At 35.6% G+C, this 27,500-nt stretch overlaps 1 protein-coding gene across 10 annotated transcripts in view; it reads left to right on the plus strand.

The window, feature by feature from the left end:
• LOC136845304 (guanine nucleotide exchange factor for Rab-3A-like) overlaps window positions 1-27,500 on the plus strand; it is a 292,347-nt gene that overhangs the window by 160,077 nt on the left and 104,770 nt on the right. For 3 of the 10 annotated variants that reach the window (XM_067115508.1, XM_067115510.1, XM_067115506.1), the window contains exon 1: window positions 9,240-9,489. The exons of 6 other annotated variants lie outside the window; for them this stretch is intronic. The gene's annotated coding sequence lies outside the window, so the exon portion shown is untranslated. Of the gene's footprint in view, window positions 1-9,239; window positions 9,490-27,500 lie in introns of those variants that run through there. One more of the 10 variants, XM_067115509.1, reaches the window with a different exon arrangement.

A 27,500-nucleotide genomic window follows, 5' to 3' on the forward strand; every position in this document is an offset into this window, starting at 1 on the left:
GACTTACTTGGCCCAGTGACCTTGGATAACTTGGACTTTGACCCTGAATGACTTGGCCTTCGTCCTCGAATACGATGGGCATTGAATAACTTGACTGTGACCTTGAATGTGTTATATATATATATATATATATATATATATATATATATATATATATATATATATATATATATATATATATATATATATATATATATATATATATATATATATGCAGTGGGGAAGGTATTCACTTCTTATAAACTGCCTGTTGTACTGCTTGCTTTCACTTCCGTAGGAACAAGTTGTTCGATAATTAACTATGCTGGAGCTTCACTTATCGTGCTCAGATGTCAGCTACCTTCCAAATTTTCACAAGTTCTCCTTTTATACATTTTGATTAAATGAAATTTATGTTTCCCCTCAAATACATTTATTTAGTCTTTAAGCTGTATGACTTTTTCCACCTTTCAATGGGAAGTAGTGACCGAGTCTTTATCTTAAAAGGCACATTGTAAAATTCTTGGACTTAGAATTTCACCTGGACTGTGGGCATTCAGAAATTTTGTATAAGTTCACAAATCTCTTCGAGCTTTCACTGTCACCTCTCCACACATCTCGCACACTCCCTGCCCTGATGCCTTTTCTCTAACTGATTGCTTCCAGAGCCTTCGTATATATGGGTATGGGTTCGATGCCTAAATCTGGTATAATTTTCCCAAGTTTCGTCCAGATGGGCTTCCCTTTTCCATTAATGTTTCACGTTTAATTGTCTATGCAGTTTGTTCAACAGTTGTTATCGAGTTAATGTTATGGTGTGCGAGAGGTCACCGGGAGGGTCAAGATCTAAATTAGTTCATCTTTTTGCCCAGTGTTGTATGAGGTAAACACCAATTTGATTCGCAGGCGACGAACGGTTAAACTCGGCATCTGTTATCACTTAGTTTCAATTAACGTCTTTTCTGTTTTGCTCTTTCTGTCTTTATCAGTGGTTTTCTGTATGCCCTAGTGCGTATATCAAAATATTTAGTTTGTTCAATTATAGACTCGATTCTATTATATATATATATATATATATATATATATATATATATATATATATATATATATATATATATATATATATATATGTATATGTATATGTATATGTATATATATATATATATATATATATATATATATATATATATATATATATATATTTGTATATGTATATGTATATGTATATATATATATATATATATATATATATATATATATATATATATATATATATATATATATGCTGTGACAGTCCTGCATCAAAGAAAACCTTACTAGCAACAAATCTCAACTAGAAAACCCTTGTTGTTCCCCCGGCGACCTAGAAAAACGACCAGTCTCCCTAATGATGTCACGTATTAAATCATGAATCATGACTGTCTTCCATCCATGTTACGTATACCATTTTGTTTACAAACAACAGACCTAAAAGTCCACGTGTAACCGAGTTACGTAACGTAACGCTAAATGTCCTTTTTGCAAGGAATAGTGACAGACACAGGCTTAGGATTAGTAGGCATTATTAGGCCTTTCGGTAAATAGGCGAATAGGTTTGACGGAGGCGGTTACGCATAAAAGACATTAGTAGCGTCATAAGGACGCCGCCCTGTTGTAATGCCCGTTACGCCAAAGGGATTGCGGCCTGCTCAAAAGAAGAATGAGTCTCTCTCTCTCTCTCTCTCTCTCTCTCTCTCTCTCTCTCTCAGCGTAGGTTAACCTTCTCCTAGCAAGAAGAAGAGGAACACTAGCAGAAGAATTCTGACGAAGACTTGCAGAAACATTACTAAGATTTGCAGAAACTTGCAGAAACATCATTTCTAAGATTTGGAGAAGCATTACATAGATTGGGAGAAACTTTACGAAGATTTGCAGAAGTATTATTACTAGGGCTCGCAGAAATATTACTAAGAACTGCAGATGTATTATTACCACGATTTGCAGAAACATTATAATTAAAACTTGCAGAAACATTACTAAGATTTGGGAAACATTACTAACACTGGCATAAATATTACTAAGACTTGCAGAAGCATTATTACCTTGATTTTCAGAAACATTATAACTAAAACTTGCAGAAACATTACTAAGATTTGCAGAATATTATTACTACGAGTTACAAAAACATTATTACCAAGATTTGGAGAAACATTAGTAAGGCTTACAGAAACATTATCACTAAGACTTGCAAAAAGATTATAACTAAGGTTTGCAGAAACATTGTTTATAAGGTTTGGAGAAACATTACTAAAATTTAGAGAAACATTAATAAAGATATTTTAGAGAGAGAGGCTTTTTGACTGACTGATTCTACGGTTATTGACCTCTGAGCTTCTAAGGGGGCGTTCACTGCTCACATTTCATAAGGATATTCTATTCAACAGGAACTTCGCTTTATCGAGATTCTTACTATCTATCAAGGTACAAAGCCCTCTAGTTTTGGAAAAGGAAATTAGAGGGTGGGGCTCCAAGTAGTGGCTTCAGATAAAAAATCAACTCGGGCCACTGCCATGTTTCATATTTTAACTGAGTAGGTGATGAACCTACAGTATATATATGTATATGTATATTATATATATATATATATATATATATATATATATATATATATATATATATATATATATATATGTGTGTGTGTGTGTGTGTGTATGTGTATATATATATATATATATATATATATATATATATATATATATATATATATATATATATATATATATATGTATAACTGAATCATGAAAAGATGGAACGTGATGAATATATAAATAAAGATAAAATCCACGAAGGAAACGGAAACACTGGAGTGCTGCGAGGCCTTTCGACACTATGTCCTTTACTTAGCAGACTGAAGAAATATAAAAGTATGTTTACAAAGAAAGCTCATATAAATGACAGATGGGGATTATAAAGGAAACATATGTACCTGGAATCCAACACAATTGAAGAATTAGTAGAACTGCAAAAACAGGATTAAATATTTAAGAGGTTTTTACAAAGGATTAGGATCAACCGTTCAGGAGCAGGGACAGGACAATTAAAAGATTATACAGGTTCGTGACTGACCACCTAAAAATTTTTAGTACAACACAATAATTCTCTTTTTTTGTAAACAATAATAACTTTTTGCAAGATGAACATTTTTACAAATAAAAATTATATTAAACATACGGATATATAGAAAATATATATCAAGTAGCTAACTTGTAATTAAGTCAGTGATTTTATCTTTTAGGTCATTCATGAACATTTTTCTAATACAGGGGTCCAAATAATACATGCCAGGGCTAAGATTAAAATTACAACTGGAAGTAAGCTGGATAATAGCGGACTCCAATAGATTTCTTGAAGGGAAATCTTTCGATCTGGCAATCACTGAACTTTCAGTCCAATTTATCCTGTGAGAGTTTTCACTTAAATGAATGAATATAGCATTGGATGCTTGTCCAGTTTTGACTGAATACTTATGTTGCTTAATACGTACATCTAAATCTTTGCTAGATTGGCCAATATAAAAAGAGGGGCAGTTCAAACATGGAATTTTATATATTATGTTGTTGTTTTCTTTAGGGCTATTTTTTATTAACATTCTTTTGAGTGTGTTATTATACGAAAAAACGAGGTTTACATTAAAAGGTTTTAACAATGATTTTATGTTTTCAAAACCACTAAAATAAGGCAAGCTAAGAATGTTCTTAGGGATTAGGGGTTTCTTTCTTCTTGTTACTTTCACTATAAAACTTTTTGTGGGCTTTGTTATAACAAATATTTAGTATATGTGAAGGATAACATAAATCTGTCCCTATTTTTCTTATGTATTCAATTTCTTTATCCAAATACTGGGGACTGACAATGCGCAAGGCTCGTAAAAACATAGAAGAAAAAATTGATATTTTGATGTTGAGGTGATGGCCTGAATAAAAATGGACATAAGTTAAATTGTTGGTTGGTTTCCTATAGATACTGAATTTTCATTGAAATGGTTCTCTATGTATTAAAACATCTAAGAAAGGGAGGCAATTGTCTTTTCTAATTCTAACGTAAACTTAATGGATGGTACCTGGTTATTCAAATTACAGAGTAAATCATTTACATCAATACCAGCAGGCAAAACAGCTAAAATATCGTCAACATACCTATACCACTTTAAAGGAGTATAAATGATATTAGGTATATATCGTTTTTCAAAGAATTCCATGTACAGGTTTGAGAGGAGTGGGGATAAAGGATTGCCCATTGCCATACCAAATATTTGTTGGTAAAATGCACCATTGAATATAAACTTACAATCACAAATGCACAACCTAGTGAGAGAAATGATATGACTTACAGGTAGAGGTAATTCATGATGGATTAATTCATTACTAAGATACTCTAAAATAGAATCTATAGGGACTTTAGTAAAAAGAGAACAAACATCAAAACTAACGAATGTATCAGTGGGGCAAAAAGTGATTTTGTTTCATTTATCAACTAAATCTAGACTATTATATACGTGAGAATCTGAGATAGTTCCAAGTAACGGAGACAAGAGTTTGGTAATATATTTCGAAAGTTTATATGATATTGAGCCAACAGCACTGATAATAGGCATAAGATTGTTTTCTGTGATTGTTTTTCTTTGTGTGAAATTTTTTATTAGTTCTTTTTATCTTTAAGGATTTTTTCATCCTGTTAAAACAATTTTTTGTAAGGTAACATAGGGACGACGCAATCGGAAAGTCTGTTTTATTTTCACTTATTTGTTTACTAGATAAATTTAACTGTCCACCTATTAGTTCTTTTTATCATCTGTAGTTTAAGAAGTTTTCCATAAATTTTTTTCACTGTAGCTGATTTGAAATTCTGGCTTTTTCTAGTTCTTTTTATGACTTGATTTGGACACCGTTGAATGGGTGATTGTAAATTAGAAAACTTGTTCAAGAATGACCGAGTTGAAAAGATACCAAAAATCACTGCAACTTAATTCAAACATGGAATTCTTTGAAAAACGATATACTAATATCATTTATATTCTATATATCCGATATTTTATGTTTAATATAATTTTTTATTTGTAATGTACCATCCATTGTTTCATCTTGAAAAAGTTATTATTTTTTACACAAAAAGAGAGACCATTTCAATGAAAATTTGTATTTTGTACAATTTAAACATTTTTTTAGGCCATCACCTCAACATCAAAATATCAATTTTTTTCTTCATGTTTTTCACGAACCTAAAGAAATTGAATACATAATCAGATTTATGTTATTTAATTGTCCTGTCCCTGCTCCCTAAGAACGAACATAAAATCATTGTTAAAACCTTTTAATGTAAATCCTTTTAATAACACTTCAAAAGAATGTTAATAAAAATAGCCCTAAAGAAAACTTAAATATTTAATCCTGAATTGCCTCTTTTATATTGGCCAATCTAGCAAAGATTTTGGCAGTTCTCAAAACTAATTCTATATTCAATTTTGTGATAAATTTGAAAGTTCAGTGATTGCCAGATCGAAAGATTTTCCAGGTACATTATGTTTACTTCCAGTTTATTTTAATCCCCATGTATTATTTGGAATCGTGTATTAGAAAATGTCATTTATACTTAATTGTTAGCTACTTGATATATATTTTCTATATATCCGTATTTTCTTTGTAAACAATTTTTTTTTTATAGTTATTATTGTTTTATTGTGTTGTACTAAAAATTTTTAGGTTCAGTCTGTATAATCTTTTAAATTGTCCTGTCCCTGCTCCTAAACGGTTGATCCTAATCCTTTGACTTAAATATTTAAGTGTTTTTGCAGTTCTACTAATTCTTCAAGGCCAGGTACATATGTTTCCTTTATAATCACATCTATCATTTATATGAGCGTTGTAAACATACTTATATATTTCTTCAGTCTGCTAAGTAAAGGACATAGTTTCTAGTTTCCTTCGTGGATTTTATCTTTTTATATATATATATATATATATATATATATATATATATATATATATATATATATAATCTTCTTCGTTTAACGTGCTTTTTCCCATTTTTCATATGGGGTATATATATATATATATATATATATATATATATATATATATATATATATTGTTTTTCCATAATTAAGGTGATATATCGAAGTTTAGAAGTAATTTTTTTTACATGAAAAAGAAAAGATCAGTTATCAGATTTTGCCCAGTTTTATCATGGAATTTCAAAATTCGAAGTAAAAGGGTAAACACATTTCAACTAAAATAAACAAGTAATTTGTCATTGTTTAATATTTATTAATTAAAAGTCTTGGCATGAGATTCACACATGACTGTAAAACTGCCATAAGTGTTGGCACTAATTTTGGGACGAATTTTGGCAGTAGTTTTTGACCAATTTTGGTAACAATTTTGAGACCAATTTTGGCAGCAATTTTGAAACCAATTTTGGCAGAAACTTTGAGACCAGTTTTGGCACCAATTTTCATCCAATTTTGGGACAAATTTTTAGATAAATTTTTGGACCAAGTTTGGCACAGATTTTACACACTTAGCTATTCTGGTGTTTGTTAGAGAGAGAAACGTCACTTTAGTTTTGGAGTGACGGATAAACACTGTTCGAGTGTTGAGCAGCTTCTCTTAACGGCTCTGTCGACGTTAATCATTGTTATGCCAAATTTAAATCTGTTTAAACCAGGCGGGAACATTTACTTATGGAATTATGTATAGAGAAGCTTTACAGTTCAAAATTAGGGGGAAGAATGTTTGAATGATTATATTATCTTGCATCATATCAAATTAGTTTAAAACTTGACCTTTTCATAAAATATTTCAAGTCATAAATCCTCCTTTTAATGCTGTGTGTGGGTTATGCCGTCAGAACACCACATGTGGTGCACTGTAGGCATTACTTAAGGTTCGTTGTAGCGTCCCTTCGGCCCCAAGCTGCAACCCGCTTCCATTCTTTTTTGCTGTACCTCCTTTCATATTCTCTCCCATCTTACTTTTCTCAACCCTCTCCTAACAATTGTTTCATAATACAACTGCAAAAGGGTTTCCTCCTGTTACACCTCTAAAGCCTTTTTACTCACAGTTTGTCTTGCAGCGCTGAATGACCTCGTTGGTCCTAGTGCTTGGCCTTTGGCCTAAATTCTTATATTTCATTCCATTTCATTCAAGATATCAGAGTCTTCCCTTATAGTATAAGTTCAGTTGTTCAGTTACTTATACTTATCATCAATGAATATTGTATTGGGATAATAAATGAGAGAGGTTACTTTTCTCCCTTTCTGTATTTCCATTCATCTTATTTAAGTTCTTTCAAATGAACGCCATATTCTTTGGAAGCTTGAGTTTCAAGTCAGTGGCCCTTGTGGGCTTATTCTGTATGAAAAATGATTTATCTATATAATAATAATGATAATAATAATAATAATAATAATAATAATAATAATAATAAATTGATTGTTATCGATTATCTTCAATCCTGGGACTCCTTTGTGAAGTCAGCCTAAATTTCAGTCTATTCTTAATTTATTCAGAACTTTCAGAAATTCTGCCAGTGGAAATGCTAGTGTAATGCAAGCTCTTCTGCATTCCAAAAGAGCATACCTCACATATGCATATAGACAGTGCAACTGGTTACAAAATCTGAGGAATGCATACTAGGTCTAGCATGAAACCCAAGCCATCTTATAAGAGATGTCACACTCGGTACAGAAAGTGGCAAGTTCTTTGAAATTTCTGACATCTTTTTTGTCAGGTAGAATGGACACAGATAATACTAAATATTTACCTGCAATTAGGGTGGGTTCACTTACTAGCCAGGTGGGTCATATACCAGACATTCCGGTATCTTTTGACTTGTCAAGAAAAATGTTACACGAAACTCAAGTTTCTTGGACACTTGGACGCGAGGTGACTTACACCATGTAAGCCACACGTTTAAGGAAAGCTTATGACTCCAAATTATATTTTGATATTCAGGAACTGTAGAGTCAAAGAATTTTGCTGAAGTTCTGGCCAGGATTATCATTTTTAACCAGGAAGTTTCTAAATGAAAGTGAATTTCTGGAGAAGCCCAGAAAAAGTCTTATAGTGAGCGGGATGTAGGCCTGTCAAATACCTAATAGGTTCATTCTCATGATAGGTTTGAAATTATGTTTGCTGATGGAAATGGAAGACTGCAAGATGCCTGTGAAGGCTGAGAGATATGAAAATGATAAAATGAATAAATTCTGAGAATCAGAAGCCATAGAAAGTAAAACTGAGGTGCCATCAGATTGAGTGTGCATGTGTATGAAGAGTTTGACACATTTCTCTAAATTTAACTGCGTAGCAAAGATTATCAGACATGCTTTGTTTCAATTATTTCCCAGTCGTATTCTGGATAATCGTGTAATGTGAGCTTTACAATGCAGTTCAGTGAAACCTTTCGAGTGTCGCTTATGACACTGCATTATCCATTTGGGGTTTTAGACCGATGCGAGAGTTAGGCTAAGTGCATGTTCGTCTTTAAAAGAGGATCGCTGCATCACTTCGTTATGTACGTTAATTTACAATTTTGACACGAGTCATGGATTAAACATGACTCAGAATATTCAAGAATAAGGAAAACTAAAAAGTTTATAAAGTATATTCAGAGCAAAAGCCCGAGCATCAAAAGACAGTTCCGATGCGAGAGTTAGGCTAAGTGCATGTTCGTCTTTAAAAGAGGATCGCTGCATCACTTCGTTATGTACGTTAATTTACAATTTTGACACGAGTCATGGATTAAACATGACTCAGAATATTCAAGAATAAGGAAAACTAAAAAGTTTATAAAGTATATTCAGAGCAAAAGCCCGAGCATCAAAAGACAGTTCCTTTTCAGAGTATGTTTGCTCCGTTTTATTTCCTCGTATAGGACACTCGGTTATAAACATCGTGGTTCTTTTGTTTTACAAGCCCTATATTTGCAGGAGAGCCTGAATCCTATTTTGTAAAATTATTCTCCTATTTTTTATCGTATATTACAAAATAATCTTCGTTTAGCGACGGCGCAACGGCGCAACGCCGCCACTATGAACTGAGAACCACTACACAACAGTCTCCTTCTTCCTTGTCACGACAGCCCCTTCCCCACCCCGTACCCCACTAGGCCATGGGTACCCGGACAAACCCCAGACCCAGCGAGAAGAGAGAGAGAGAGAGAGAGAGAGAGAGAGAGAGAGAGAGAGAGAGAGAGAGAGAGCTCTGGGGGCCACCCATCGCTCGTTTCAACCCAGAGAGAGAGAGAGAGAGAGACAGTGAGAGATAGAGAGAGAGAGAAAGAGAGACATAGAGGGGGAGATCAGTACGCAGGGAACAACCAGTGAGGAAGGGTGTGTGATCGCGCGTTCTTAGTTCCTGGGTGTTTCTCCTTTATCTGTACCATTTTTCGAGACTGTGATATTACAGGTGTTTATAGGACGATTACAGGTGATTATGAATGTTACTCGGATGATTTACGCGGATTTAGATTGAGGTACGTTGACGGAGAATTGCCATTTTTATTAATCTTTCTCTCCTTTTCTAGGTATCTCTTATTTACGGAAAATGTCTACTAGTCTGTCTCTGTTGTCATGCAGGGAGCTATTATTTAGACGCGGAATGCGATGTTAATACTTAGTTCTACCTTATCTTATTTTTATTATTATCGAAGGAATGCCTTATTTTGTGTCGTTATTTGCGGTAGCGACGTCTCCTCAAACACGACGAAGGCGTTGGAGGAGGAGGAGGAGACCTTAGAGAAACAAGGACATCGATTCCTCCTGGCTGCTGCTTCTTTTTTTTTTCCTCCTCCTCCTCCTCCTCTTCCCCCTACTTCTTTTTCTTCTTCAAGACTGAATATTTCATTGACCTGGTTCTTTCGTTTGACCTGACTTAGAGTAATAGGTTCATTTCTATTGCAATTTCAGTTTATTTATATATTTATTTATTTATATTTCTAGGTAGTCCCAACGATTTTTTTTCATGATTCTTAAGGCTTTAAAAATAAGGCTTTGATTCATACGTTGTTTACAAGTTTAAAAATAAGGCCCAGATTCGTACGTTGTTAAGAACTTTAAAAATAAGGCTTTAATACATACGTTGTTTACAAGTTTAAAAATAAAGCTTCGATTCGTACGTTGCTTACAAGTTTAAAAGAAGGCTTTGATTCATAGTTTATACTGTAATAACAATGTATTTTTATCGACGTTCGTAAATGCCGTTTTGTAAATGAATTTACTTATACAGGCGCGCCTAGGCCTATATTCAACTGTGAAAGATGATTATATAGCAGGTTGTGATGTACTTAACCTGGTTATTGAAGGTAGTTTATATATTTCAGTTTTTTAAGGAATGTAAGGAAATGATCCCTCTTGTATCCAGGCCAATAATGCTCGTGTTTTTAATTCAAGTTTGCTAAGGTGTCCTGTTAGTTCCTCAGTTTATAGGCCTATGATAGCTTAATCAACAATATTAGCGGATTACATTTAATAAAAAGGTAATTGCTGTGTTGCAAACATTAAGAGATTATTCGTCTTATGGCTTTGTAGTCGTTTTTTAGACGAAAAGACTACGGTTGTTTGCTAAATGTTGGATGAATTACATGTTTTCATCATAGGCCTAAACGGGAAAAAACAGGTATATTGAATTCATTGAATAGTATATATATTGAATTCCTTGTTTTCGTTGTAGGCCTACACGGGAAAAAACAGGTATATAGCAGTTCCTTATTTTCATGTAGACCTTACTCGGGTAAGAACAGGTATATAGGCCTACAACTTCCTGTCAGGTAAATAATGGTGATTTTGACAGTAACTGTGGGATAACCTGGGTGGGAGGACCTAGGATACAGGGATTAAAGGGAAGGTAAGGCCAGGATACACCTGTCTTAGGAGTTTCCTGTGGTATGTTTGTGCGTACGTGCGTGAGCGAGTTAGTGTGGATGGAGACTCACTGACAGGTTGTCCTGGGAAGGAAAACGAGTTCTTTTGTCGGAATGTTGGACCGATAATAATAATAATAAAAACATGCATATAAATGTTATTTTAATGCAGAGAATCGTTTCCTTAATCCAATTAGACATTTTAAAGTAAAGTGTATCACGATTTTTTGTTAAGATGAATTTAAAAATACTAGAAGAATTGAGGTATTTGGCAATTTTTTCACCTGTCTTGGGCGGAAGCTATATTAGTGAGTGGTTTACATATCATGTTACGTCCCTTAATTAAATATTTTGAGTTTATCAGGCTTGACACGTTGTTGGTGTAGTTATAACAAAGAAAAAAATTTCGTGAAAGGATTTGATTTATACAATAAAAGGTATTTAGAGGTGAATTGCTGTAGCCCTACATTTTTGTTGGTGGGGTACTGTAAGCCACGCCCCCTTCTTGATGTAATATGTATAAAATTAAGATTTGTTTTAAGTCTAAATCATTTGTGGAAGCGTTTATTAATAGTATAGCCTAGTTTCAAAGGAAACTTCCCTACTCTTATAAGGATTAGATTGGTGCAATAAAAGGCATATTAAGGTAAATTATTGTAGACTTACATCTTTGTTAGTTGGGACATTTAAACCACGCCCCCTTCTTGTTGTAATATGTATGAATATGAATCAAAACAGTACGTTTTAAAAAGTCTAAATAATTGTGTGGGAGGTTTTATTAGTATCGAAATTTCACAGGAAACTTCCCTTCTCACAAACCTTGTAACAAAACAAGGTTGACATACAGTGCATCAAGGCTTACTTTGTCAGATCGAAATTGACACTGTAATGAGTTACAGCCCTTATGGATTCTGTAATAAACAAAAACGTAGGCTTATATACTTGCAAATTGTATATTAAATAATATACAAATTCTCTTTGTTTATTTATATAGTACTGCTCTTTATAAATATATATTCAAGGCTCATCTAAATATAACTCCAAAGCTTGTTTGTTAGGAAAAATAACATTCATGGTACTTATGTCATACTTAAGGATTTAATTAATTTAAATAGCCCTGAGGTGTGTTTGTGCACTGATGTTGTATATACTAAATATATTATCTTGTTTGCCATTCTCACATTGTTGCAATGACAAGTTGAGTTTGCAAAATAAGTTAAAAATATTCGTGATCACTGTTATAAACGGTTAATATAACTCTAATTGAATGCCCTGTCTTGAATATAACTTTAACTGAATGTCTTGTATCGAATAAACTTTAATTCAATGTCCTGCATTGAATTTTATCGCCAAGGCTTTCGATACTGAATTAATTATAGTGATAGAATTGTCTTCGGTGCTTATGAGGTCATCAAGACCATTTTCTGCACCTGGTGTCAGTTAAGACTATTGCGTCACTGGATCACGTGACCACGCGTTTCCAGTTTGTGCATTATGTTCTTTAATAAATGTGTTTGTGATCGATTTAACTATGCATCAATGATGTATGTGTGTATATAGATACGGTGTATTGTATATTGCACGAGTAAGTATACTGTAACACCTGTTGGTGTATAAATACCATAATAATATCCTGTTTTGATAATTATTGTATTCGTGGTAGGGTCAACAATGGAGAATGCCTGGAATTCCTTCACGCAAATGTCGCGCTTTAACTTTTTACTTGTGGGTTTTTTGTACTTTCATGTATTTAAAGTTATTTTTTTATTTATTGAGTTGCATGTACTTGGTATGCATAGTAATGGACAATGCATTTTTGTTATGATATTATTATTTACCTCCAAACCCCACATATGCAAACAGATTATGTTAGTATCTAGGCCTAGGCTTTATATTTTTTTTTTACCTTTTGCGTATGTACTTTTTTTGTATTTTCATGTATTAGAATCACTTTTTACTTACTGAATTGTATATACTGGGTAGGCATTACAATTGGACAAGTTATTATTGTTATAGTTATTATTTACATCAAAACCTCACATATGTAAATGGCTAATAGCAGAGTGTAGACCTAGGCCTTTAATATATTTAAATGGCGTAGCCTTCCGGCATCTGTGGGTAAGTTAAGCATCTGGGTCTTAAAATAACTATCTTAATTGTTGATTTGGAGATAAGTGGGACCGCGTGATAATAAAAGTTGTTATAGCCGCTATAATGGTGCAGTGTGACGTCATTGTAAATAGTAAGTTATTATTATTATTATTATTATTATTATTATTATTATTAGAAGAGTGCCTTGACCCGAGCCGTCTCCCTTCCGTCAAGAATAGGAAGAAATGCACCTTCTGATGTGACTGTTGCCATATCAGTGGTCTGCCTTTGGAAGGAGTTTCTGTTCTCATGAATAGACCGACTGTGGGGTTTGGTGTGGGTTAGCGGGTGGGGAAAGAGTGGGGTTTGTGGGTTGGGAGAAGGGAGAACATGTGAGAGAGATGGGAGAAAGCCACAAGGAAGACGGAGGGCGGGGGGGAGTGGCTGAGATTTGAATGGAAGAGTCAGTCGGGTTGCTGATAAATTCTTTTGTCTTTTTTCTGTTTCATTTTTAGAAGTTTATTTTTCTTTCATTCTTTTTTTTTTGCATTTCATTTTAAGGCTTTTATATAATTTTGTTTTACAAGGTTCGTCAACCTTGGCAGTGAATTAAAGATATATATTTGTGTTTGTTATCAACCTTTATCGTCACAAGGCAATTTTGTTTCTGCTTCGTTATTTTATATATTATATATACATATATATATATATATATATATATATATATATATATATATATATAATGTTTTTATAGTATTATACATATATAATACTATGCACATATAGAGAGAGAGAGAGAGAGAGAGAGAGAGAGAGAGAGAGAGAGAGAGCCACAGTTGAATGAATGTGATTCAGAACTCAACAGCATCCATTTGATATCCGGTAGAAAGTCCCTCACAAATCACGTTAGTGAATAAGGTCATTAAAAAACAAGGCATACTTCTGCTTTTGTCAAAAGTCTAAAAGTCTATAAAGCCTTCAAGTAACCTTGACGTCAGCTCTGAATTTATTTAGTTATTTCCGCCTGAAGAATGAATGATGAATAATTTCCTTTCCCAGACTCCAGGTAGGAATTCAGAGACCGTCGAACTTCTGGAAGTAGCCTATAAGTAATGCTTTCACCAGTTACAAGTGTGTCACTTATTATTTACTTAGAATCGATGCGCGTAATTGTCGTGTTAATATCAGTGATAGCTTGAGTCTGGGTTAAAATCCACAGACGAATGTAGGTATTGTTCGTGGAAACAGCATGGAATATGTCGTGTAAATATCAACATGAAGTTAATTGGTAGTGTATGACTGTATCTCGCTTTGTACATTTTTGTCAAGTGTTTTATGTAGCTGTTGTTAAATTGATGTTTGCTTGTTAGAATTTATTTTTCTTTATGTTTGTTACTTTTATTCTTGCCACACATCTGTTTTGTTAGAGTTGGGCCTAATTTGTGATTGTAAATTGTGCAGAAACAAGAGACCGTATTTAGACCTATATTACCAGTATTTGTACAACACATCTGTTTGTGTTGTGTTAAATTTGTGTTTAATTTGTGTTTGTAAAATGTACAGGAATAACGGACAGTATTTATAATTACCTGTGTTTCTGCATCACATCGTTTTGTGTTGTGTTAAAGTTGGGCCTAATTTGTGTTTCTAAATGTACAGGAATAAGTGACAAATGAAAGTACTTTCTCACAACCAGATGACAGTTGCTGTGACCAAAAGTACATAACTTGGCCTACTCTTTCGCCTGTTGATTGATAACACTGACTTTTACTCTCACAGTGATGGCAGTTGCCATTTGATACTGACGTTATGTTACAGCACCCACAGGAACGCTGAGATAACTTTGAGATAACTTTAGAATCTCATGATTTTAGTTGAAATTGAAGTGAGGGACATTTCAGTTTCGAAATATCAGAGGTTAGTGGGAGAGGAGTATATAGGGTGGTCTGTAATAGTCACAATTTTGGCTAGAAAAAAAGTTAAAGGTAAAAAGTCACATTAATGTGTGGTGGCAATTAAAGCAATTAAAGTAATAAAACAGAAAATATTTTGGATCTTTCCTAGATAGTGACCCCCAAGGGTTTTCGGGGGTCGTTATCTAGGACTAATATTTCTTGGGGGTCATTATCTTTATGGTATTTACAGTCTTTTATTTATGTTTTTACGGTCATCCCAACGGGCTTGTACTAAACACGTCGCAAAGGTGTATACATACCGGTTCAAAACCCGTGGGAGTCACTATCTAGGAAAGAAAGATTAATGTGACACTTTTCCTGTAACTTTTTACCTGTGACTTTTTTCTGTGGCTTTTTACCTGTGACTTTTTTCTGTGGCTTTTTACCTGTGACTTTTTTCTGTGGCTTTTTACTTGTGACGTTTTACCTGTGACTTTTTTTTTTTACCTGGATTCGTATATAGAAGTGGAGAACATGGGAAACGTTTAGGAATGATAGCAGTTAGAAGTACGAACATAGAGGTGGGGAACACGGAAGGTGTTTTGGAATTCTAGAACTGAAAGGAAAGAATAGTATACAGTATACTAGTCTTGGAATGTCATTCCAACTGTTCCAGTTTGTGAAGCTATCGGTTATTTCGGCCATTCCAAGCTCAGGTCGCCATGCAGACTCGATAGACCCATAGCGTCATGCAGACCAGTTAAGCCTATGGCACATTGAATTTGATTCCAGATTTAGATCTGATGCCGTTACTTTTAATAACCAGTTCTCACAATGACCGAATCCACCAAAAGGGTACCTCTCTCTCTCTCTCTCTCTCTCTCTCTCTCTCTCTCTCTCTCTCTCGTAGCAATGTGCTTGAGCTGTGCTCCATATTGCTGTTAATGTGGCATTTTCAATTTCATTGGTGTTACTTAAGGTTTTGATGCTCATTTACTACTGTTATTATCTAGAATGATTTTGTTCATTCTATCAATAGTGATAGTAGTACAGTAATAGTTTATATTATCGTCGTTGGTATTATTATTATTATTATTATTATTATTATTATTATTATTATTATTATTATTATTATTATTCAGAAGATGAACACTATTCATGTGGAACAAGCCCACTAAAAGGGCCATTGACTTGAAATTCAAGCTTCTAAAGAATATTATGGTGTTCATTTGAAAGAAGTAACAGAAGGTAATGGGAAGTACAGAAAGAGGAGATCAGTTATTAGAAAAACAGATAAATTAACAAATTAATAAATAAATAAAAAGGAGTAAATTGCTACTAATCTTAATAGTGCGCTGAATCCGACTATTACTGAGACTATCAAGGCCATACCAGTGATACTGTGGTGACTACCATAGTTAATTGGAGGTCACGCCTGTAGCGAAAGATTTACCAAGGACAGTTGAATTATTGAGCTGTAATATTTACAGAAAGCGAACTCATCATGACTCCTGTATCCTACTTTCTTTATCCACTATCCTGTGAAGGACTGATCCTGGGAAGGACTCTTGGCCAAGGATTTTCGTTTAGATTATATGAAGCAGTTATCCTGAATTTTCTGAAACATAATCCTATTGCTTTAATGTTTTGCATTTTATTTCTTGTTTTATGTAGGCTTATATTGATAATAATAATAATAATAATAATAATAATAATAATAATAATAATTATTATTATTATTATTATTATTATTGTTGTTGTTGTTGTTGTTGTTGTTTTATATTTTTTCCTTGTGGAGTCGCGCGGCTAAACTTGGCAGTAATCAGGAAGTATTTTTCTGTGACTCCATCTGCGTACGGAGAGAGAGAGAGAGAGAGAGAGAGAGAGAGAGAGAGAGAGAGAGAGAGAGAGAGAGAGAGTTAGTCTAGCTCTGTGTGATATCCTGTCGTCTCTCTAATGCCAGATATGTATAAGCATAAACATAAATATAAGTAAATAATTGGTGTGAAATTGCATCTCTCTCTCTCTCTCTCTCTCTCTCTCTCTCTCTCTCTCTCTCTCTCTCTCTCTCTCTCTCAGCACAATAAATGCGTTGCTCCTAGACTGTCTTATAAACCTTGAAAGTTTAGCAACGTAATTTCCTTACAACATTCTTCAACGTATCCATTTACAAAGGTCACCCCTTATCATATTTAATTACAGGCACTTCCTCACCGGGAATACAGTTACATACAGTTACAGTTAACAGAGGCCTCGTTATGACGATGCCTAACGAGAGAGAGAGAGAGAGAGAGAGAGAGTCTTTTCTGTATTTGTTTAGACAACACTTCCTTAATACATTCGCAACTTCAAATCAACTTCATTTCAACTTCCTCATTACAGAGTCCTTCCTGTCTGTATTCTGTTACTGCATTCCTTTATGGCCGTGATTACAGACCTCTCCTGTATTGCAGAGAGTAACAAAGAGCTCCTTTATGTCCTGTAGATTACTCATTGTAGGTTACAGAGTTCTTTTTAGACATTAAAAAAATATATATTAGGCTTTGATTCACATACAAACTTCGAGAAAATAACGGTACCTAATTAGGCCTATGGTACGTTATTCAGCAGTCTTTCAGCAGGGTATGTTATCCCATGTAGGCCTAATACTGCCCCATCTAGGCCTAAGAACTCGTTGTGTAAGCTTTCTTATAGCTGTAACGGGAATGGCCAGTTACCGAAATGTGCTCGTGAGCTGACCTATTCGATTATGTGGATGTATGAGGTCTTATAGGCCTAAGTGGGATAATTTGTCATTCGATCACATTTCGTGGCGCTGAGCCAATTTTTTGGGCAAGAAAGAGATTGCATGGGCGCTTCTCTCTTTATTAACCTCTGATGTAAGGGAGAGAGAGAGAGAGAGAGGATTTCCATTCTTCTGTTTTTCTTTATTATCTTCGCTTCAAGAAGTTGGTCTAGAGACGATCTTTCGCACCATCTCTTCAGGAACTTGGTTTAGAAACGGTTTCAGATAATCTAAACTAGGAATTTACTATACCGCTAATATCATTCATCATGTTAGGAGTGTTATGAGAGAGAGAGAGAGAGAGAGAGAGAGAGAGAGAGAGAGAGAGAGCGAGCGAGCGAGCGAGCGCGCAGCTCATTGTGCGTAATCCCGATCACTGCGCATTTGGTACTGAGTTCTCGTTAATATTCAAAGCACTGTGCCTTCCCCAAACAATGGGCAATCGAGTACAGTTAGAATTAAGAGCTTTAATTATTCGTTCTAAGTTTCAGTTTTGTTAATGGAACCTTTGTTCCAATCCAATTTGGAAAAGGGGAACACTGTGGAATTTGATTGTGCCTGTGGTACTAATGTTCTCGATTAGGTTCCACCTGTAAAGAGCGCTGGAACGTTCAGCAAGTCATTTGTTTATTGATTTAAAAGACCTAGGGATATTACTGGTGTGTGTGTGAGAGAGAGAGAGAGAGAGAGAGAGAGGTCTGTGGTGCTAATGTTCTGGAAAGGCTTGGGAATCTTTCTCCAAGCCATTTTTTTTAGTTATTTAAAAGGCTGAGGGATGTGAATGATTTGTTATGCTGAGAGAGAGGGGTGGGGGGGGGGATGAGAAAAGTAAGTTTGTAGACTTATGTCCTGGATTAGGTTCCACCTGCAGAGGGCTTTGGAACCAATCGCAAAGTCATTTGTTTCGTGATTAAAAAGACCAAATGATGTGACTGGTACATCATACAGAGAGAGAGAGAGAGAGAGAGAGAGAGAGGTTTGTTTCTTGAGGAGAGCTTTGAGGGAGAGATGTTTGTTTCTTGGGAAGCTTTGTGGGAGAGATGTCGGTGTTAAATTCGGTTTCAGGGCAAAACACAAGCTTGTACGGCTTCCTCTCTCTCTCTCTCTCTCTCTCTCTCTCTCTCTCTCTCTCTCTCTCTCTCAGCGTGGCATAAGATGCTATATAAGGTAACTGACACTCCTTTGTGAAAGAAATAGATACGATCTTGTGTGAGTGAAAAATAGTTAAAGTTGAGAGAGAACGTTGGGTGTACGAATGCACTAGACCTTTGTAGCCTCGCCTTGGGAATGCACTCTGTGCCTGTTGCATATGCATCTGCGTTTCCTGTTGCTTTTGTGCATTAGGGATTTACGATGATTTTCTTATAGGACGAAATCGTAGAGGATGTATGGTGTATGAGGATTACAGTATCCTCATACACCATAAATAAGTGAACTGATTTAGGCGTTTTGAATTTCCTGTATTTTTGTAGGGAGCTTACAGAAAGAAGCTGTGAATTGGGATGTAGTACCATATGCAGTAGTTTTCGATTAAAAAGAGTTTTGTCTTTTGTAATCTCTATTAAGTAATTGGCCACCTTTCGTTATTATATGTTCGAATAGAATTATAATGTTAAATAATGCTTATTAACAATGCTAAATTCCAATATAGGCATAGTGTCTGGATGCACTATACATGCGAATGGCAGTTCAAGGTAACCCAGCGACGATTCTGTAACCCTGTATGTTTTAGAAGTCTGTTACCTCTTTTGTGTATGAATGTGTATTTGTGTATATACACAATCTTGATTCTTATTTACTCTTAATGCTTGATGTTGGCAATAGGCCTATACGATTTTCTTATTCTAAAAATCCCTTACCTATAATTAGCAGATTTCGCAACTTGTAGGCCTATGTTGTCCAAATATGGTAGTAAAAAGCGCAAACGATATAAAATGTGTTTTAGAGAGAGAGAGAGAGAGAGAGAGAGAGAGAGAGAGAGAGAGAGAGAGAGATTCACGTGTCTAGTAGATTCGCCCGCGATGATTTTATTGATGTCTGGCCAGGCCTCGCATTTTGTTTGACTGCCACCGGTGGGCTGCTCCCATTCCGTGCATAGTCTCAAATCATTGGTGGCCCAGCTGTTACCGCTGGGACGGATGTGCAATATCTCTCTCTCTTTCTTTATGGAGTGCAATAGAACTGCCTTTCATAACCGTCCGTTGTTGTGTGTGATCGATTACCCCAAAGCCTCAGTGTCGTTGTGAAACTCTCTTAAGTGATTTTGGATTGAAATAGTGTAAAATATAATATACAGGCTATAGGACTTTGAACTCTCTACAGGAGACTCAGTAACTGTATTCAGAGATACAATCCCTGTAAGGAAGCATTTCACTGTATTTTTATGATTAATCGTTTTTATTATCTCTTTTGTAATTTTATCTTTTTCATAAGTTCATCAACATTCCGACTGTTCTTCTTGGTTTTACGGGCGTTAGAGGTAAATGAGATGGAAAACACGATTGGTAGAAAGTTTCCCCGAGAGAGAGAGAGAGAGAGAGAGAGAGAGAGCTGCTACTGCTGCTGCCGCCGAAAGTTTTAGCACAATAGTGCTGCTATTTGTAGTAGCAGCTGGTTCAAACCCATTACTGTGCAGTATCTAACGCAGTTAGTAACAAATTATTCTTCTTTTTAGTATTTTACTCTTCGAGGCTTTTTAAGGGGCTAGGACCTTAAATTAAGGGGTAAAGGGGTTTCTTGAATAAACGACCAAAGGGCCACTTGCGACTCTGGAGGGGGGAAAGGAGAAAGCAGAGCGAAGGTTGTTCTAAGGGAACAGAGACGGCGAACGAACAACGATACGCTTTGCACTCACCGGAAGTTTAGGGGTGCAGGAAATTCCCCCACCCCCTCTCCTCACTCCCGTAGGCCACACACAACCCCTTTACCTTACATCCCTTGGCTTTGGGGAGTTGGAGAAACCGTGGGTTGGTGGGGAAGGGGAAGGAGGAGTGGATTAGCTTTAGCTAGTCGAGTGTGAGTGATTGTTATCCACGGGAAAGACCTTGGTATTTAACATTCCGTTGGCTGATGATGATGATGATGATGCTTGTGCGTGTAGTGCGACTGCGACTGCGACTGCGCCTGCGCAGGACTGTGTGTGTGTGTGTGTGTGTGTGTGTGTGTGGAGGGGAGGAGAAGGGGAGGAAGGAGGAAGGGGGAGGGAGGTAGTGAGTGTGCTGCTGACTGCAAGCCTCTCTAGAGCTTGTATCAGCTGTTCCTGACGTTGAGGAATTTTTGTCACAGGTCCCGTCCGACTGGTATTTTTCTTTTTTATTTCCTTTATTTTCTTTTTTTTTTCTTTCGTGCCCTTCAAGAAGTTCTCGTATCCGCATTGGCAGGCATGGAATTCTTCTTTTGTTTTTGTTTCTTTGCTTGGAAAGAAGTCTGAAAGGTCATCAGATTCTTGAAGTTTACTTTATAGATTACTGTATGCCCACACGTGGAGGGGGAAAACTTGTACTTGATATAATTATGCCCTTACGTGAAGAGAAGGAAAACTTGTACTTGATATAATTATGCCCTTACGTGAAGAGAAGGAAAACTTGTACTTGATATAGGCTAATTATGCCCACACGTGGAGAGGGAAAACTACTTCATATAATTATGCCCACAGGTGAAGAGAGGGAAAACTGCGTAATGTAATTATGCCCACACATGTAGAGAGAAAACACAGAGTGAAAGAATTAGTAAGAGAACATAAATTTAAAAGCCAATCAGGTTAAAACTGAATCACAATTGAGAATTTTTACATTGCATGGAAAATATGCCATTGATTATTTGTCAACCTGACATTCTAGCTAAATAAAGGCGAAGCATTTTGTTGCTTTCATTTTTAGTTAATTAGAATTTATTTTATTTAGTAATTTTATAAATAAGATTAATTAATAGACCCATAATGTTTTTATAAGTATAAAATCTACCATATTCATATTTTCTAAGGAGTTTTAAATGATTTAAAGCTGTAAAAACGGTTTTGTCAGAATGTTCCACCGTACCTTTCGAGTAACGGTTAACGTAGGCATGGTGGAATGGTGATTGCTGTAACAGAGACCTCATTTCTCTCTCTCTCTGTCTGTGTGTGTGTGTGTGTGTGTGTGTGTGTGTGTGTGTGTGTGTGTACTATTTATCCCTCAAATAAATGGTAAGAAGGTTCAGTATTGCCTCTAATTTTGGAATCAGACGTAAGAAAATTAACATTCTCTCTCTCTCTCTCTCTCTCTCTCTCTCTCTCTCTCTCTCTCTCGTGCTACTTACCCCCAAAGTAAATGCTTTATCGCCTCTAATTGCGAAATCAGAATATAGTTCAATATCATAATAATATTTTTGCGTTGTTTTGTAGTTGCTATAGTGACTGGCCATTCTTGAGTTGCACGCTCGTTGATAAATGTGTATGACACGTGCTTGCTTTGCCTTCTCATCGGAAATTCGAACCTGATCGAACTGCTTGCACTCTCTCTCTCTCTCTCTCTCTCTCTCTCTCTCTCTCTCTCTCTCTCTCTCTCTCTCTCTCTGCTTATCCCTTAAATAACTGGTAAGAAGGTATATTATTGCCTACAAATTTGGAATCAGATGTAAGAAAATTAACTCTCTCTCTCTCTCTCTCTCTCTCTCTCTCTCTCTCTCTCTCTCTCTCTCTCTCTTCAGTATTATGTACGTATTATTTGGGATTCAAGGCTGTATTTGCAACTGCAGGGGTACTGTACCCATATGATAATCAGGTACAAAATACAATTATATTTCTTTTATGGGGTCTGCCATGTTCTTCTCTTTACTAGATCCCTATAGGGGGCTAAGTGCCATCAGTATACCTCATGTGGTGTACTGTAGGCATTACCGTGGGGTGTTTGTAGTGTTCTTTAGACCCTTAACTGCACCGAATTCTTTTAGCCTTTTACTTAACCTCCATTCCCGCTTCTTTTCTTCAGTTTTGCTGTCCATCCTTTCTAACTATTACTTCTTAGTGTAACTGTGGTGTTTTCTTCCAATTTCACCTTTGGATCCTTGTACTTCATCTCCTTTATTGCTTTATATTCTGGGTCTTGCTGTCCAACCACTCCAACTCCCTCTTTTCATCGTATTAATCTTTGAGTAGCCGGAAGTACCCTTCAGTGCTTGGCTTGACAGTCTAAATTTCATTTGAAAGCAAATAAAATTAAATCTAATCTATACTAAGATATATCTCAATTCTTGTTCTAAGTGTAAACAAGCTTAGGCTTCAGTTAAACGTCCTTTGTCGCTTATTCCTGCAAGTGTGTGTGTTTGTGTATGAGTGTGTGTGCATTTACATGAATGATTACCAGGAATTACCTTGACACTAAAACCATTCAGAGTCGTTTTAAGTAGCCACGAATAAAAATAAATACGTTTTTGCATAGTTGGTTATTTGAAAAGTTTTTAAACATTATCACTAATTATTTTCTAGCATCAGATTTAATACTACTCACCCATCCTCGTTTTTAACGTGCATTTATATATATATATATATATATATATATATATATATATATATATATATATATATATATATATATATATATATATATATATATATATATATATATATATATATATATATATATATATATATACATATATATATATATATATATATATATATATATATATATATATATATATATATATATATCTATATATATATATATATATATATATATATATATATATATATATATATATATATATATATAATATATTATAACTATGTATATATTGTAAACATATACATATTTTATTTTATTTATTTATTTATTTTGTTAGAAATGTTGTTCTCAAAGGTGCCTTCATTGTAGAATTTGAATACTCGTTTGTTCATATGCCTTGATTTAAAAAGCCTAGTTATTAATCAAATTAACTAACAGCCGTAGAGATAGTGAATTCGAGAGTCAGTTAACTGTGTCCAGGATCTTGTTCTCTTAATCATCTTAATTCAGGAATGCAATGCCTAGTTTCCTTCCTGTATCCTGATGTCCTTGTACAATGCTTGTCAATGCCCAAGAACCGGATCCTCTCTCTCTCTCTCTCTATCTCTCTGAAGAATGTTTTTAGGAGTTAAGAAAACAACGTTTAGAAATCATCTTTAGACAGTTGCGAAAAGGTCTCTCTCTTTCTCTCTCTCTTGTGTGTATAGTTCCTTCGATTAGACGTTGCCAGTGGAATGTGGAATTCGCCAGTGTTTTTGAGTCTCTCTCTCTCTCTCTCTCTCTCTCTCTCTCTGTATTGTTTACTTCGTCAAGACGTTGCTAGTGGAGTGAAGAATTCGCCATTCTTTTCGAGAGACTCTCTCTCTCTCTCTCTCTCTCTCTCTCTCTCTCTCTCTCTCTCTCTCTCTCTGACGAAGATATTTATAAAAGAATGTTTATAGATCTTCTTTAGACAGTTGCAAACAAGACGGTTCGTCCAACACATATATCCAAATTTAGGCAGTGTTGGAATAACTATTATTAGCTTCTTAAGTATGTTAGTCAGCCAAGAAAAACAAAAGAAAAATAAAAGACTTTTTTTTTTATGAAGAACCGCATAAGCGAACATAATAATTTCCTGGATGAAATTACCTTCCCCAATTTAGCTCGGCCGTAATAATCCTTTTTCCATATATATTTTTTCTTTTGTTTCGTTTCGTAACTTTTTTTTCTTCCTCCGCTGTGACCTTTGAACTCGACCTACTCCATGACTGGGGCTGTTAATCTCTCTCTCTCTCTCTCTCTCTCTCTCTCTCTCTCTCTCTCTCTCTCTTGTGGACTGCATTACCAGTGCCAGCTTCGACCAGTAAAGTTATCTTAATGATTTATTTATTAATATCTGTCACTTTTCCCCCCTGGGTATACCTGGGACAGGTGTCGCCCATGGACACTTTGGATAGGTATGCCCGTGGGGATCCGTAGGGCAGATATTCCCCAGGGGCATACTGGGACAGGTGTGCCTTTGGTCATACCTGTGACTTGTATGCCACAGCCATATTTGGGAAATGTATGCCTCTGGGCATACCTGGGAGAGGTATGCCCCTGGGCATACCTGGGTGAGGTATGCCTCTGGGCATACCTGGGTGAGGTATGCCTCTGGGCATACCTGGGAGAGGTATGCCTCTGGGCATACCTGGGAGAGGTATGCCTCTGGGCATACCTGGAGAGGTATGCCTCTGGGCATACCTGGGAGAGGTATGCCTCTGGGCATACCTGGGAGAGGTATGCCTCTGGGCATACCTGGGTGAGGTATGCCTCTGGGCATCTCTGGGAGAGGTATGCCTTTGGGCATACGTGGGACATTTATTCCCCCGGGCGTACCTTGGATAACCTATGCTCACCATCCTGTTCAAACGGATTTATCAGGCCTTGAGGAATTTCAGCTTCTCTCCCGTGCTAGTTTTTTTTTTTTTCTAGTTTCTCTTGCGTTGTTGTTTTTTTTTGTTCTTCTGATTCGCCTTCCAGGTTGTTTCATTCATCAAGGTCGAACTCAAACGTGTTTGAACTTTGAAAGCTGTTTCGGGATTGAACTTTGAAAACTGTTTCGGGATTTTGAACGTTAATGGATTCGAACGGTTTTGAATTTTTAATAAAACTTTTTTTAGGCGATTGTAAATTTTTGTTATACGTTCTTTTCGATGATTGTGTTTATTTTTTATATAAGCTTTGTTTTATATCCTGTAAGTATGTTTTGGAGATCTTTAGACAGTTGCAAATAAGTCTCTCTCTCTCTCTCTCTCTCTCTCTCTCTCTCTCTCTCTCTCTCTCTCTCTCTCTCTCTAAGGAAATGTTACCAATTTGCAGTATACAATTTTGCCATTGTATTATTTAAAATATCCTTAAAATTAATTAAAGTTTAAGCAACATTCAGGAACTATGAGTAGTTTTTAATGTTCATAATTTTTATTAATGTTTAACCAGCATTAACCTACTATAAGAGGGGTTTTAAATGTTCGTAACATTTACTGAAATGAAGAGACAGAGAAGGAGAAACTTCTCAGAAAAGTTAAGAATAGGAGGAAGAAAAGTAGTACAAGTCAAGCACTTGAGAAGCACTTGTACACATTCCCTGAAACCGATCATCATGCTGAAGTCACGACATGCAAAGAGGTCGCGGGCACACACCTTTCGCTCTCTCATGAAACGTCCTTAAACCCTCTCTCTCTCTCTTTCTCGTGGAACGCCCTCTCTCTCTCTCTCTCTCTCTCTCTCTCTCTCTCTCTCTCTCTCATGAAACGTCCTTAACCCACTCTCTCTCTCTCTCTCTCTCTCTCTCTCTCTCTCTCTCTCTCTCTCTCTCTCTCTCTCTCATGAAACGTCCCTATACCCTCTCTCTCTCTTTCTCATGAAATGCCCTCTCTCTCTCTCTCTCTCTCTCTCTCTCTCTCTCTCTCTCTCATGAAACGTCCTTATATCTCTCTCTCTCTCTCTCTCTCTCTCTTTCTCTCTCTCTCTCATATGAAACGTCCTTATTCCTCTCTCTCTCTCTCTCTCTCTCTCTCTCTCTCTCTCTCTCTCTCTCTCTCTCTATGAAACGTCCTTTTGTGAACTCATTAATTACTAGTTGCTGTTATTTCGTACACAGAGAGTTATTATTGTCACAGTTATTGTCATATGCTGTTCCCATAACATGTCGAGACAAAGATATTATTTAGGTGTATTAACATTGTTGTTGTTATGAATGCATAGAAAACAAAAATTCTCCCTAAATTTAAGTCAAGGCCTCCCCACAAAATGTATCAAAACGAAAAAAATGAAGGAACAACACAGAAAATGCTATTAACGAGAAAAGGAGAACCAACACAAAAAATGTTGTTAACGAAAAATGGATCAACAACACAAAGAATGCTGATAACGAAAAATGGAGAAACAACACAAGGAATGCTGTTAAAGAAAATGGAGAAACAACACACAGAATGCTGTTAACGAGAAGTGGAGAAACAACTCAAAGAATGGTGTTAACGAAAAATGGAAAAACGGCACAAAGAATGTTAACGAAAAATGGAGAAACAGCACAAAGAATGTTATGGAGAAACAACACGAAAAGATGTTATTAACGGAAAATGGAGAAACAACACAAACAATGTTATTAACGAAAAAATAGAGAAACAACACAAAAATGCTGTTAACGGAAAATGGAGAAACAACACAAAGAATTCTGTCAGGAAGTCAAAGTAACAAGCATATGTAAGGTATCTCCAAAGTACAGTAGGTGCTGTTGTGCCCTCTGGCGGCACTGGAGCGTTGAAATAATGCCACCAGTCGACATTTATGAGAGAGAGAGAGAGAGAGAGAGAGAGAGAGAGCGCGCGAGCGAGCCAGCTTTTTTTCTCAGCCCTTTACAACCCTGGTTAAAGGTGACTATGGCTGCATGATACCGACGAAGTGGTGGAGAGAGAGAGAGAGAGAGAGAGAGAGAGAGAGAGAGAGAGAGAATATGTTTCGTATTTACATTGTCACGTATCTGTGTATGTTTATACTAACGTATGTTACGTATAAAGGACTTTTTTTTTACAGAAAATACAATGCGCATATTTGTTTGAAGTATAATAGGAATTGATACATTGTGTTAATTTTAATTTAGAATATTCGAGAAGATTTACTATGTCTTCACTAAACTTCTTCTCAAAAGTTATATTAGAAGTTAATTCGTTTTTTAATTACCTGTCGTAGTTACTTTAACCTTTTTCTCAAAAATTATATTATAAGGAAATTCGTTTTTAAAGTCTGTAACCAAGGCAGATTTCAGTACAGCTGTAACACCTAATTGAAACAGAAACCTACTGTAGGTATTTTTAACACAAGTAACACACTCTCTTTGTGTCACCATAC

Source organism: Macrobrachium rosenbergii, chromosome 13 (assembly GCF_040412425.1).
Source record: "Macrobrachium rosenbergii isolate ZJJX-2024 chromosome 13, ASM4041242v1, whole genome shotgun sequence".
Lineage (NCBI taxonomy): Eukaryota > Metazoa > Arthropoda > Malacostraca > Decapoda > Palaemonidae > Macrobrachium > Macrobrachium rosenbergii.